Below are 15938 nucleotides of genomic sequence, written 5' to 3' on the forward strand. Positions count from 1 at the left end.
GTGGTGGAATCATCATCCCTGGAAGGGCTCAGAAATGTGTATATGTGACACTTGGGGGCATGTGGATTAGTGGTGGATGGCAGCTTTCTTGGAGGTCTCCTTTGCCTGTATTACTCAGCACCTGCTCACCTTTTGCTGTTTAAAAAGGAAAACAGAAGTTGATAAAGTGTCCCCAGGCAGTGTTCCTGTGCCACCCAAGTGTTCCTCTGTGACTGCAAAGATCCTTCAATAAATTGTCAAGAAATGATGTGGCTGTGTAAAGAGCTGTTTGTCCCTACATCTAATTTTAAATGGACATACATGCCACTATCTTTCAGCTCAGCCTACCATTTGGCCTTTCATGTTCTCCTTTAAGCCACTGGGAATTCAAAGCTATTTCAAAGCATAATTACAGCAATCTGCATATAAAAGGCTATGTGTCCTACAGAGGGTTCAGCTGCATTTAAAAATTTCCAACCTCTTCCATTGAAGAAAATACTAGGAGTTAATCCCACAACTAGGATTCAGTAAAGTTACTATATTTTTCACCTGATGTGAACAGTATGGATTCATAAAGCTACCAGAAAATTGTCTAAGCCACTGCACTAAGTCAGTCTGAGTACATAAAAAAATTGTAGCTGCTACAAGGGAGCTGTGACTTTAAAGCTTGCTGCAGGCTTGGGTGCTCAGCCAGGGTCCCTTGTAAAACCCAAAAATGAATGGTGTAACATTGCTTGGGCCTGACGGTATCATATCACACTACTATTTCACAAAATCAAGATACAGGAATTGTAGCCACAAATGCTATACATGCTGCATCACAGAAATCAGTTTTTTTAATAATGTTCCTTACACTGAACATGCAGAGTTAATCTCACGGAACGTATAAAAACGCTAAAAGTCGTTCGAGTGTTTTTGATTTACCGTACTCGGTTTATGTACTCATCTTAAAATCTCTCTGATAGTTAGAATATTTATTATTTTAAATTTAAAGTTGGGCTGCAAAGGGTTGCAGGACTTGAGGAGCATGACGATAAATTAAAATTGAAATATCTGCAACATTAACCATGAGTGCTGGTAGTACCAATTTTCTGGGATTATTTTCCAGATGTGGTTTACCTACCACACAGCTTGTCCTTCTCCAACTCTCTAACTTTCCTATGTTTTTTGGGAATTAAATTTCTGGGATTATGTTTCAGAGGTGGTTTCCCTACCACATAGCTTTTTCTTCTCTGTAATTTTCCAGTCTCCTTCCCCATCCCTGCTACCGAACTGTCATCAAACTCTCCTTCGTGCCAGTCACTTTTCAGTTCTCTTTAGGATCACATTCCTTCATCACCTTCCTTTTTCTTCATAAGTTTGGACAGTCTGTAGAGATTGTTTTCAAAGGAGAGTAAAGGTGCTGGGAAAGCAGCTCCAGCAGAGCTGCCTTTTGCCCCCCCCCACTCCCTTCTGCAAAAGCAGCCAGCCATTCCACCCTCCCTAAGTCATACTGCAGACATACTGCATGCCTTTCTCTTTTTCTAGGAAGAGCCTGGTAATCAATGTTTGGCTGAGAAGAGCATCACAAAAAGTTAAAACCAATAATATGAATGATACCAAAGATTCAAGAACTTTCATCCTGGGTATTCAGAAGTGCAGAGATTTATGACTTTTCTATAAAGTTATATTATGAAGAGACTGGAACACAAGATTTCATTTTAAAAATGGAAACGATACCATAACAACTTAGAGAAATCAGTAAAAAAAGCAGGAACAGTACAACTAAAATTTCAGTATTTATAGCTGCTTAGAAATAAAGGGCATGTCTGTTAATCTTTACCAACTTTGGTTTTTGTTTTCTTTGAGAAAGATATTGAATTGATTTCTAAATTGTAAGAAAGATTTTTCAATACAGGTTCAGTTCTGATTAAATTTTTCTAGGCCAAACAGCAGTAGTGAAAATAATAACAATGCTGCTTTACTCATGAACAAACTTTAAAACATGCCTTTGATTGTAGGCAGTTCCAATGTGAGCATGTATTGATAAATAAGTGTAGTGGGTTGACCCTGGCTGGATGCCAGGCACCCACAGGAGCCACTCCATCACTCCTCTCTGCAGTTGGTCAGGGGAGAAAAAGTATGTGAAGGGTTCATGGTTTGAGACAAGAACTGGGAGACATCACACACCAAATGTTGTCCCAGGCAAGACAGGCTCGAATTTGGAATATTAATTGAATCTATTACTAACAAAATCAGAGCAGCATAATGAAAAGTAAACTCTTAAAAACACCTTCCCACTACCCTTCCCTCCTTCCCAGCTCTACCTCCTCCTCTGCAAGCTGAGCAGAGAGAAGGGGGAGGGAGTTTAAGGTCATTTTATCACACGTTGTTTCTGCTTCTGCTCAAGGAGAAGAATCCTTCCTCTGCTCCAAAATAGGGTCTCTCCCACAGGAGACAATTCTCCATGAACTTCTCCAGCATCAGTCCAACCAACAGTTCTCTGTGAACTGCTCACACATTGGGCTCACTCTTCCACAGGGTGCAGTCCTTCAAGCACGGCCTTCTCCAGTGTGTGTCACAAGTCCTACCAAGAAACCTGCTCTAGCATGGGTTCCTCTCTCCAGGGGTCTGCAGGTCCTCGCCAAGACCCTGCTCCAGCATGGGTCATCATGGGTCTCCAGGGGCTGCAGGTGAATCTCTGCATCCCCGTGGATTTCCATGGGCTGCAGAAACACAGCTGCTTCACCATGGGCTGCATCATGAGGCTGCAGGGGAATCCCAGCTCTGGTGCCTGCAGCATGTCCTGCACCTCCTCCACTGACCTGGGTGTCTGCAGAGTTGTTCCTCTCGTGTGTTCTCACCCCGCTTTTCTCTGGCCACCATTACAACTGTGCAACAACTTTTTTTTTGCCCTTTCTTCTTAAATCTATTATCACAGAGGTGTTACCACAATTTCTAATTGGCCCAGCCTTGACCAGTGGCACAACCATCTTGTAGCCAGCTGGCATTGGCTCTGCCGGACATGGAGGAAGCTTCCAGAAGCTTCTCACAGAAGCCACCCCTGTAGGCCTCCCCTCCTCCCCCTACCCCACTACCAAAACCTGGCCACACTAACCCAATACAACATGTCTTACAAAAAATAAAATACTGGCAAAATGATTACCAGTAGGAGGAGGGGATTTCTCAAAAGATTATGACAGGCACCATTCAGTCCTGATTAAAAGTGTTTTCTTGCTTGTTATTTGCAAATGCCATAATTTCCCTTTATTTTAGAATCCCGTATATTTTTTAAAAAATTAATAACTTCGGGCTTTTAGCATGGAGACATTGAAGCATATGGTAATCCCAGTCCCAAACACTAAAATGTTCCTGTCTGTGCCAGCTCTTAATTACCAGCTCATTAACACTCAGGTGTCAATTGCTGATGGCAAAGGCAGTACTCAGTTGGCCTGGTTTCTGTCATGCACAATGTAATTAAATTGACCTCTGCAAAAGGAGCCCTGTAGTTGCCTGATACCACTTGGACACCCATTGCCACACTAATCACAATCGTGTAATTTAGTGAATCACAGAGTGTAATGAGGGAAAGACTCTGGAGAGTACCAAATTGTACTTGCATATGTAATAATGACTTTAAGGACAATTAGGGAAATAGATGCTGCTCTGTTTTCTTCCAAGCTAATAATGAACTGCAGTAACTGCTTGAATTTCTGTTGTTGACTTAAAACTTTAGCTGCTATTTTCTATTTTAAAATAATGGTTAGAAGTAACTAAAATGTTAAAAAAAGACATTAAATTTTCTGCTGCTTTTGGTTGGGGTAGAGTTAGTTTTCTTCATAGTAGCTGGTATGGAGATGTGTTTTTGGATTTCTGCTGTGAACAGCATTGATAATTCAGGGACGTTTTTGTTATTGATGAGCAATACTACACAGAGATGGACAATGCTTACTGAGATGGACATGTCACTTCTATGGTAAGGGCTCCAACTTTGGCACCAGCACCTGCGTGTGATTTGACCTTGAGTATTGTGTCGAGTTTTAGCCACCACAATATATATAAGAAATATATAAAGCTTTGTCCTGGTTCTGGCCAGGACGAGGTTAATTTTTGCAGTAGCCAGGAGTGGCCATGGCTAGGACCCTAAGGTTATTCTATACTACCCCCACAGGGGGCAGGGAGGAGGAGGAAAAGGGTCCCTTTCAGTCGGGCCAGTGGTAAAATGAGCAGTCAGGGTAGACCCCGGTTCTGCGTGGTGAACAATCACATGTGAATCATTCACCTCTCTTCTAACTCTGGTATCATTGTTTCTGTTATGTTTGGTTTTATTCCATTGCTGTTTCCAGTCAACTGTTCTTATTTAAATCCATGTCTTGGGGTGACCTTATGATGTGTATCCCATATCGCTGCCTATGCCCAGAAATTAATTTTTGTGCCTTTCTATGCCTCTGAACTGAGCCTGAAAGGGGGAAGGAAAAAACTGAGCAAAACTTTCTCAAAGCAGTTTGCAGCTCGTTCAAGATTACAAAAAGATAGCAGGTTTTTTTTTTTTCCCTAGCTGGGGCAGGGGAGGGAGGAAGCACCCGGCTTGTTTTTTTTTCCAGTCAGTTTTTTGGCCAGTTTTTTCTTCTTGTTCTCCGGAGAGAGACTGAGAGTTGGACTTTGGATTTCCTTCTCTGGAATTCCGGATTTTTTCCCCTTTTCTACTGGACTGCTTGATTGCTGTAACATCAGAGCACATCGGGAGGACTTTCCACCGGGCACAGAGGGCCTGGCCCCGGCCCAAGCCCCAGCTCCGAGGAGACCAAAGGGAGGACTCGAACACTTTCCCAGGTTTTTTCCTCTACCGTGAAAGATTTTACCATCTAACATTGTTTTCCTTCCCATGTGTTTGTTAAATAAATAGTTTTATCTTCTTCACTTTCCTTCGAGGAAAATTTATTTTTTCCCGAACCTGGTGGGGGAGGGGTGGTTGTGCCTTCTCTCAGAGGATATATATATATTTCTAAATTTGCCCAAACTGGAACAATCCATGATCTTTACCTTTTGTTCCTCCACTTCTTCTCTCCATCCCTCCACAGGAGAAGGGAAGGGGGAGTGGGGAGTTAGCGAGAAGCCTGTGGTTTGGAGTGTTTCAGTGGGAACACTACAATGGGGAATACCATTGTTAAACCACGACAAGCTATGAGAAAGTGTCCAAAGAAGGGCTACGAAGATGGTGAAGAGTCTAGAGGGGAAGCTATATGAGGAGCAGCTGAAGTCACTTGGCTTATTCAGCCTGGAGGAGAGGAGGCTGAGGAGACTGCAGAAGAGGGGACCTCATAGCTGTCTACAGCATCCCCACAAGGGAAAGAGAAGGGGCAGGCACTGATGTCTTCTCTCTGGTGACCAGTGACAGGATGGTTGCAACCCACCTCTGAGGCAGGGCAACCAGGTTCCTTGTTAGAGGATCCCTTGGGTTGGATTAAAGCAAAATGATAAACAACAGATTTTATTAGAACAACTGCTTTGAAACTGTAACTGGGGAAAAAAAATGTAATGGATTGGAAAAGGGGTGTATAGCCATCCTGGGATGTATGGTCACCCTGAGGGAGGAAATTGTAAAGGGAAAATTAGGGAAAGAGAGGTAGCAGAAGAGATAGAGCGATATCCCTACCTGTGGCCCCAGCAATGCATGGGTGATCATTGTTTGTGGTTGCAGGTCCATTTGGGGTGGGGATCAATGTTCACATCAAAAACTGGGGGTTTTATAACCATGGTTCTTCCAGTAAGCAGCCCAATACCTCCTCTGGGAGCAGTTCTGGGCATGCATCTTCTTGGGAGATTCTGGAAGTCTGGCAGCATCAAGGGGATGGGGGGATTGTGTGTGTGTCTGTATGTCCAGGTGTGCCTGGACAAAGCTTCTGAACAAAGCTCCTGAGTACACTTCCTGAGTTTTGAGGCTGCACAGTGCTGGCTCATGGTTTAAGAGGGAGACCGACATGAAAACACTGCTACACTGCAGGGTCTGTTTCTTAATGATGGTTTGAAAAACAGCTTGTTTAAAGCAAAGTTTAGCCATGAGGTCCAAGCGGTTTACTACAAGAACACCAGGGAATGGCATGAAACTGTCAGGGGAGGTTTACGCTGTTTCTGCACCCAGAGGTGGTGGGGCCCTGGAAGAGGTTCCCCAGGGCAGTGGTCGCAGCATCAGGAGTTGACAGAGTTCAAGGGGTGTTTGGACAACATCCTCAAGCACATGGTGTGATTCTGGGGATGTCCTGTGCAGGGCCAGGAACTGGATTTAGATGATCCTTGTATGCCGCTTCCAACGCAGGATATTCTGTGATTCTGTGACCTGATTGATTTCTATGAACACAATTACTCAGTTCAGCCAAGATTTAAATAATGAAGTTTTCTCTGGCCAATATACACCTTCTGAACTCTTCAGAGAACTCTCTGCCTTAGGACTTAAGAAGATGAGGCTTTTCAGATTGAGTTTATTCTATTGAAGTTTTTGTGCCTAAATGAAGCCAACAACATTTGAAGTCTATGTAATCTTGACCTGCTTCTTGGCCAGGTAAGCAGCACTACCAGTCATTTCAGTGCTCCTTCAATTTCAGCTTTCCCTGATACAATTTTCTCTTTCCCTGTATTATTTAGCAGCTTAGTGCCATATCCTAATGGGGTCACCTAATGTTGATGTCTAAACTTGAATGGGATCAATCTAGGCTACGACATGCAACAATTCAAACTTGCAAAGTTCCAAAAGGTCAGACACACCTAAACTTAGGTATTTTGTCTTCATTAGTTCTGAAGGCTATGAGTCCCCAGACAGATCTCTGTTCTTCCACAAGTACTGAAATTCCAGAATTGATGCTTTGGTGATGAAAAGCTCAAATTGTCAAACTTTTTTCATCCCTGCTTACCTTCTGTCACCAGGATATCTTTCCTAGACATCTTTTATGAAGTACAACTGAATTTCAGTACCACACAGCCTGGGTTCCCACTTCTCATTGTTGGGCATTTTCCCTTGTGGTCCTTTTTTGGTTGTCTAAATCCTGCTACCGACTTTAATAATTACCTCCTTAGAAGTGGGTATCCTATGTGCTATTTTTTTAGTAATACTGATAAATAAAAATCTGATGTCCACAGCCAAATATGGGTAAGAAAGGTTATTTTGTCTTTGTACTGATATATTGCATGCATTTCATTAATCAGCAAATCACACAATATAAAGCAGAATTTTTGTGATACATGTGAGTAACTTTTTTATATATAGTACAGAATGCCAAGTGTATTTTTCTGGGGAAATTGGATGGTGTCAATTTGTAACACATGCTGAAATGTAAAAATTCAAGACTCTGCTGCAAGTATTTTGCATGTAATAAAAATCTGCATCTTAGATCTTTCTTTTACGCTGATACCAGTGGGATATCTGAGTCCTGGGCTTGTGTATGATCGATTCAGTCGTCACGGTGAATGGTTAAAAAACCACCACCAAAGAGTGCAAGCCATCTGATGAATATTTACTGAACTGGGAGAAGAACAAAGGGACTTTTTAGTAAGTAAAAACTTTAGTTCCCTGAGAGTGAAGTAAATAGATTTGTTGACAACTTTATGCAAAACACATAGAAGGAGCAAAATAATTTCTAGAGATGTTACAAATCTAAAGAATAGATGAAAGGATTTTGTGTGATGATGTGTTTATTAAAGATTGTGAATTCTGGAGAAGTGATCCATCTAACAAAGAGAAAGCAATGCTGTGCAGAGATTAGGAACAAAAGGGAAGGATCCTTCTTGAAGAACGGCAGGCCATCAAGGAAAGATACTTCCCAGTGAAGTGCTAACATGTAACAGATGAGACTCCATCAGTTGAAAGTTACACAATCTACAAACAAGAGGAATTCAACATTGTTTCATGCATAAGCTCCTACCTGCAAAACAGTGCTCAGCATGGACTGCATAAATACACAGCGAAGGGAGGCAGAAAAATTCACGGTACCCTCCCAGCAGACATCTGTAAATGTGTCTTGTGTTTGTTGAACAAAGGAAGCTTAATGCTGAAATAAAGATGATGGAAAGGCTGCATCCGTACTTGTAGGAGAAAGGAAGTCAGGCTCTTATTTAATGTACTAACTTGCTTTTGAGAAACATTGAATATTCCTGGCACCTTTTGACCTGTGGCTGCTCAGAAATTTTTTAAATCATTGTTTGGAGACAATGCCCCGGTTCCAGCCAGGGCAGGGTTAATTTTTGCAGTAGCCAGGGCTGGGGCATGGCCAGGACCCAGAGGTTACTCTATACTACCTAAAGTAATTTTCTGGGAACAGGGAAAGATCTTCCTTACAGTTTGGGGTAGCATGGGTACCCGTTGGGTATTGTCAGGCTCCACATGGTATAGTGGTGAGCATTTGCATGTGACTCTCTCACTCCCCTTGCACACTTTTTTTACTAATATTGTTGCTGTTACTGTTGATTTTCTTATTTCATTGTTTTTTCAAGTAAATTGTTCTTATCGCAACCTGTGATCTTTTCCTTTTGTGCCTCCAGATGTCCTCTCCACCCTGCTGCAGGGGGAGAGGGAGAGGGAGGGCCAGGTGAGAGGGAGAGGGAATGAGCAGCGCATGGTTTGGAGTGGTTTCAGTGAGAACACTAAATTGGAGAATACCACCCCTAAAACATGACAGCCATGAAGTAGTTTTTGGTAAAAATTACTTTCAACAGCTGATTTCTTTTTGTCTGTGAGTTGTGATGGAGCCAATCTTCAGCCTGAGTACAGACCAAGGGACAGTGCTCCCCAGGTCATTCAAAGAAAAGTAACCAAACAGAGGCTCCATGCTGAAGTCCCAGTGAGGTGAGCTCACTGTGCTAAGAAGCAGACAGTGTTATCTCCCAAGCAGCAGAGCTAGCTGCAACCTTCTGAAAGCCCAAACTTTTGCTTATTGTTGTAGCTACTGTATGACATAAGCAGACATAAACAAACCTCATAGAAATGCCTGATGTTTAAAAGTGTTTTCCATTCAGTTTCTGAGAGGCAATACACAATACCGATGCAGACAGAAGTACTGAGATACGTACACAGAACTTGCCCCATATTCCTCGAATTACATTTTTTAGTTATTTATTCACCACCTGTACTGTCCATACCACTCTGTTGCTACTTTGTTTTGCCTTCTTCCCTTAAGGAAGCAAGCCCTAATTTTTGTCTGTGTATGTTTATCCCCTCCAACGCGGACTACCACACTTTCTGATCATGACAGCTGCTGGTGATTTAACATACAAATGGCAGCTAGAAATCAGCAGGCCACAGGGTGTCATTTTTTATGCTATTTTATCTTTGATTCTGCCCAGTTTGAGGGCAATAAAGAGAAGGATGGTACTGATATAATTCAAGGTGATAAGCAGATCCTTCTGACTTGAATGGGCTTCTTGTGATCTTCCATATTATTTAAGGGTTCAAAGCCGACTGAGGTTTTGATCTTTTAGGAAAGACATTTTCTCCCAATTTAGCTCCTGTGTATTGAAAAAATGTAGGCAGAATACAACAGGGTGTTAAAATACAAGATCAATCCAGAGAGGTATTCTCATCAGCATCAAGACAGAACAGTCTCTGTTGCTCTCTGCTTTCTTGTTTGAAAGCCCTAAGGGAACACACATCCTGGGAATAGGGTGGGAGAAGAGAGAGATTTTTACTTCTAATAATATAGTGTGGAAGCAGTGTAGTCTGGATGGCTGATGACAAACTGACAAACTTCTGGTATAATCAGCTTATCTCAAGAATGCAGAGTTATTAATTCAGATATCTTTTTATATTAGCTCATTTCTTCTTCCCTAAGCTGTGAGCTCTGTGCTATGACTTTGAAAGGGACAACCCCATACCTCACTTTTTAATTCAGTTTGCATTCATTGATTATTTATGTTTATTCATTCAACTATAAAATTGTAGTTCTGCGTAAATATTTGGTATTTTGATTAACGAGTCAGTTTGCCCTCTTTACAATGGACCTGTCAGGGCAAGATGTTGAATTGTAGTAGGCTAAGAACTTACTTTTATGCTCCTTGGTTTGTTTAGATGAAACTGGAATTGAAGTAGGACTTTACCTGCATGCCAACAAGTGCACAAAACTCTTCAAATGAATTTTTTTCATAAGTCTCTCATTGTTTTACTTGTTCAAGGTACTTGGTCAGGCCAATTTAAGTGTCTCAGAGGGTGGTGAAATTGGGGAAAGAGGGAGAGAGAGACCTACTATAGGTCTGCAAGGTTTTTCTTTGTAAGAGTGAGCCAAGACCAAGAAAATAAAACAAACACCTTGAGTAACATTAGTGACAACATACACACAGGAAATGTTCTTGTCTGATTTATTTGAAAGAACTGTTGTTTTTCAATCTAAATACTCTAGTATTTCATAATGACATAACATCAAGGAAATAAAATTGTAAGAACAAAACTGCATCTCAAAATGGAATATTCTTTCTCCACCGTGTTTGGAATCTCTCTTTAACAATGGAGGCATATAGTGCCTGCTTTATTACAGTCTCTCAGAACAGGTTAGGTCAACCTGTATTGGTACTGGCATTCAAAGTGCTGATCCTGCAGCAAGGCAAGAGAATTGGGAACTTCCTCAGGGTGCATGGGGGACGGGGGCTCACCAGGGGTGGCAGGACAAGGTCTATCCCACTCTCCCAAGCAGAGAGCAGGTGGACACAGCCCCAGACTTGGCCACTGAGCACCTCCCTGGGGACCAGACTGGGCCAAGGAAGGGCTGAAACACTTGCCCATGGGTAGATGTCAGCATCAGGCCTGGTGAGGAGAACCACGGCAAGTGGCAGCCTCGGGAAGTCTGAGGCCATCAAAGTAGTCCATGGGAATCTGAGGGGTGGGCAAATCCTCTTTTCTCTGCCAGCAGTTCTGTAAGCCACATTCTTACGTTTTGTCTTCTCTGTGTCTTTGCAGTTTATGATGCTGGTGTGCAGGCACTTATTCCAGGGAAACAGCAAAGTATTTTTTCCCAACTCTACTGGTATGGTAATTTTGTTGTCATCAACAGGATGATTCAGGAAAGACCTTTATTCAGTTTTCAACATCTGCCTAGTAAATACCAGGTAAGTCCCTCCCAGCAATATATTCTCTTAGTGTAGGATTTTTAGACTGCCCTTACCACGATTGTGTCCAAATACTTTCTGGTAAGACATTCATCACATGACCAGCATGTCAGGGGTTGTTTGTTCTCTTGATCTCTCCCTTTGGCAGGAGAGAAAGCTCTCTGATGTACACCTACAGCCACTCTCTATGTCATCTACAAACACCTACTGAGCAAAACTTTTTATGCAGTACTGAACACTCACTGAAGAGCAAGCAAATTAGTCTGTATTTAATCAGTGGTAAGCCATGGGAGGTGGCAAATGTGCCTAGCTCCTGCACCAAGAGATGTTTAAATGCTCTTGTAGACTGCAACAAGGAAAAGGAGATAACCCTCCATCTTGCTGTTTAGAAATTCTTCTAAGCTGGATGTGCATGCAGAAATTATGTGAGGTGGAAAGAACTGAATACAGATTTCTCACATGCTGATAAAATATTCCAAAAGTCATGCCATATGCCCAGGAAGTCTTAGGTATGTAGTCTTTAACATCTTAACAAACATCTTAACTAAACAGGTTCCTATTTTTAGGTGTTTGCAGAAAACATGTTGTGAACAGAAAACTACCAGACAAAGAAATGCCGATAGAGGCCCTTTTTATGCCATATGATTGTAGTATTTGCTCATAGTCTTGGCTGCTGAGGACAAATTCTTCTTTAATATGATGGGATCTAAACCCAATTTCCTTTTCCCAACCCTCCCTAATCATCAAATCCAAAAGGATTTAGGCTCTGAGTGGAAAGATGAAGAGCTCTTCATTTTTCTCTTTGAAGCTGGCCTGTTTTGAAAAGAATAATTATATATTCTTTTGACAGAGAGACCAAGGGCACCAAATTGCATATTGCTCTCTAGACTGCTAGTTAGCTCATTAACCTGGATGTGGGAGAGCTCAGTATGGCAGCACCCATGTGATTTTACATTATTTTTTTGCATAACCACTGTTGTGGTGCTTTATTTCTCTTATTATTTTGATTTAGGAACTAGGTTCTGTTCCCACCTCTACAGTAAACTACAGTGTGAAGTTCCTCAGTTATGCTCCAGGAAAATAAGGAGAGAGATGCAGGCATCTGTCATAACACTGGAGTATATTTTGGTTACTACTAAAGGATATAAAAGCGCACAGAACAGCAGTCAATAAATCTAGCTTTAAAAATCTATCTTAAAAAATTTATCAATAAATATCTATCTTTAAAATAAATATTTTTTCAATTTCCATAGATTTTCCAGTGCTGACAGTTATATTTGGCATGAGAACATAAGATTTTTGGGTTTGTCTTTTTTTCTTTTTCCTCTGAAGCTTTAGATCTCTGAATATTAGCAATGTGTTCAGTAAAGCTTTAGATTTAACCCTGTGAATGAAGAATTAAACACCTAAAAAGTTTGCATGCAAATAGTGATTTCCAGTTTACTCCAGATAGAAAGGAAACAGGAAAGCAATTTCCCCAGTTCAGTAAGTCAGCGTGCAGGCTTCAAATACTTTCTGTTATGCATTTCATGTCCTTATTCCTGAGCAGTGGTAGGTCTGGAAATTATTCATACAAAAACAAAAAGCTACTTGATTTTGCCTCATTCATTTCCTAATTAAGGGGTACTTCTTAGATCAGACTTACTAAATAGAACAAAATTTTATTTTTTTAATAATAAAATTAAATTAATTCCCTGTGTTGTAAAACGGGAAGTGACAACAGGAATCAAAGTAGCGAAATTAAACCCAGGATTCTTAATCACAGTTTCTATATGATAAAGACTAATTGAACTCCATCTATAATTATAAAGCAAAATTTAAGTTAGAATGGTAAGTGTATTACTTAACTATTCATAGTGACAGGAGCCCTCAAAAGTAGCTGCCATAAATGGCCAAAAGCACAATGAAGTTTCATCCTTGAAAAGCAGAGTTTGAAGCAGAATACATAATAATACATCTGGAAGTCTGTCTGTTAAATTTTCACAGTAGGATGAGGAATGTTCCAGAATGTTTGATTTTGGGGCCTCGGGGCTGGCTCTGGACCAGTGCAACCAAGGGTGGCTCTGTCCTACGGGGGGTGTGGTGAGAGGCTCCCTGGCTTGTGGAATGACCCTGGTACCCTGCACTGAGCCTGATCCTGACCCCTATCCATGGGCCAACGGCCTGGCTCAGCCTCCCCTTATCCCTGTCCCCAAGGAGGTGCTGGATGCCAGGACTGCCCCCCTTCCATCCCCTGGAAATAGGTGGAAGGAAAATACGATACCTTACATCTATACCTCAGCCATTTTATTTCAATGTAGCTGTGATTGATCCAATGTAAATGTGTAATTGGAGTGCCAAGAAGCAGATTTATTTTTTGTTTTGGGGGTTTTGTTTGCTTGTTTGTTTAATTTTTAACAGATCGTTTCAAGCAGCTCAGGGAGGTTTAATGATATTATTACAAGGTATATTGCATTTTTCCCCTAGATTATATTAATTACCTATCTTTTACTTCCAGCACACTGTCTCTCTTCTCTTTCTTTGTTGACAGCTAGAATATAAATCAAACAGAGCCTCTCTCAAAAACTGAATGGCTGTGAGCTCCAAGGGCATCATTTAGCCTCATCTTCAGGGGGTTGAGCAGGAAAATATTTGCTTGCATTCATTTTTTTTTTTTCAGATAGCATACACCACAACAAATATATTGCTCTCGTGGTGAAATCTTTCTCCTTTTGTGATATTTATGAACAAAACACTGTTTAAGTACCAATTAATGCTGTCTGTAAAACTAGGAAGAGCAGAGAACCTTCTCTCCCTTTCTCTCTGCCTCTCTTTTTCTTCTTCACATAGAAACAGTGCCACACCACTGCTTTTCCAGCAGCATCCCATAATGTTTCAGCTCTCAATTATTCTGATACCTGTTTAGAAAAGCTGTAGTGATGGGGATGGAATTACTAGGCAATTTTGACATCAGGCTTCATTTAGGTCTTTTTGCCATGTTTTTCTCAACAAGTGGGAATACCCTCCCTCCACTGAGGTGAACGTACAAACCATTCGGAGGACTGCTTTTATACTCCAAGTATTTTAGACCAGAAAAGATGATAGAAAACATCTTTCAGTCTAGGTCTGCAAGGAGACAATGTTCTTAGGATCTGTTTGTTACCTTCCAGAGCAAAACTTTCTGAAACATTCATAAAGATGAGGTTCATATTTTCTTTGTTTGTTTTCCTCACATTTTCAACCAACAGCTAGGGCAGTGTAAGAATATTCTGCTCCAATGAATTTTTGGTTGTCTGAACTTCTGCATAATAAAAAAACTGAATCTATCTTTTCAGGACTGCATTTCTGTCTTTATCTTAATAGAAAACCTGAACATTTATATCACTTAGCTTCTTGTTTTATTTTGTTTTGAGATAAAATGATCAGAAATGTCTATTTTACACTGACACATCTGTGTCCAAACTTTCAAATTTCAAAACTGGATTGTGCAGCTTTTTAAAAACAAAGCTAGTAAAGTTTCCCTTTTTCTGATGTCAAATAATTTTATCGCAGGATACTCTTGCTTAAAAATGCATAAAGAAAGAAACAAAAACTTCCTTTCACTCTCCTTCAGATCACTGCAACTTGGGCCACTGCCTTTAATGGAATTAGGCTCTGATGCATATAAAATACAGCTCAGTTTTGCAACCTGAGTGTTTGGATCCAAGACTTCTAAAACTTAAGGTTGCTTTGGTTACATTCCTTTTATCATGTAGCTGTAAGGCTTTGTTACACAATACATTGCTCTCCAGTGTTAGTGCAAATCAAAGATGAGTTATCCAAAATATGCTACTAGGTTGAGCATCAGATGAACTTTAATCTTTGAAGTGCATGTATTTGAAAGCATTCTCTTCTCTCAAATGTTTAACTGTTTTTTTCCATATTGTATAACATAGATTAGTATTTCAGTATATATTCACCTATTGTCTAAGTCTCTCTTCAGCAGGAATGGTAAACATTGAACCCTGTTTGCAATTTTTGATATCTTCTGCTTGCCTAAAGTGGTTAACATCCAGAGGACACTTTATTCAGTGCTGATGCAGTGAACAAGAAAGCTTTAGCACAGCATCTTTCATCTTGACTCAGCAAAATTTCCAGCAGTTGCATTTATACGGTTTTTTGACAGGATGCTTCCTAAGTGAAGTGTTTGCCTTCTGGAGAACTACACCCACAGAGATTTGATTTTTTTTTATGTCTGTCAATATCATGAACTTTATTAACAAATTCAAATTCAAAAACAATTTCAGTTCAAGAAATCTGTCCAAGTTAGTTCTTGCTTATTTCTTACATATGAGGATATCTACAAAAACACAGATGCTCAACAATGGATTGTAATGGCTGCGTATATTTGTTTATATATATATGTATCCATTTCTTAGAGACAAAAGAAAATGAAGGAGCTCTTTAAGAAGAATTTGATCTCTGATGTAGGGATCAGAGCAAAGGATTTAAGTCACAGTTTCAGAATTTGTCATAGCACAATATTATAATAAAGTCCTACTGGCTGCCTTTTACATGACTGCAAATAGAATAGAATAAACAACTTTCTATCCTTTATAGACATCTGATGCCAATTTTTTGCAATCAAATTGCAATAACTAAATGTGTATCAAAGATTCTTATTTTGGCCCCTACACCTTTGTACAGGTTTTAATCCACAAGTCCAAATGCCGTAAAACTCAAGACTTGAACATGGAACAGTGGCAGGAGATGATCGGCTTTCTCCAGGTAAGACATACAAATATTTAACAGCCTTGCAAAATTGCAATTGCAATTTATCAGCCTAGGAAGACTATCTATTTTTCCACCCTTTACCCTGAGGAATGATATTACCTTAAAAAAGAATGAAAAAAAACCCTTTCTATAAACATTTTGGA

Source organism: Corvus moneduloides, chromosome 5 (assembly GCF_009650955.1).
Source record: "Corvus moneduloides isolate bCorMon1 chromosome 5, bCorMon1.pri, whole genome shotgun sequence".
In the NCBI taxonomy this organism is placed as follows: Eukaryota; Metazoa; Chordata; class Aves; order Passeriformes; family Corvidae; genus Corvus; species Corvus moneduloides.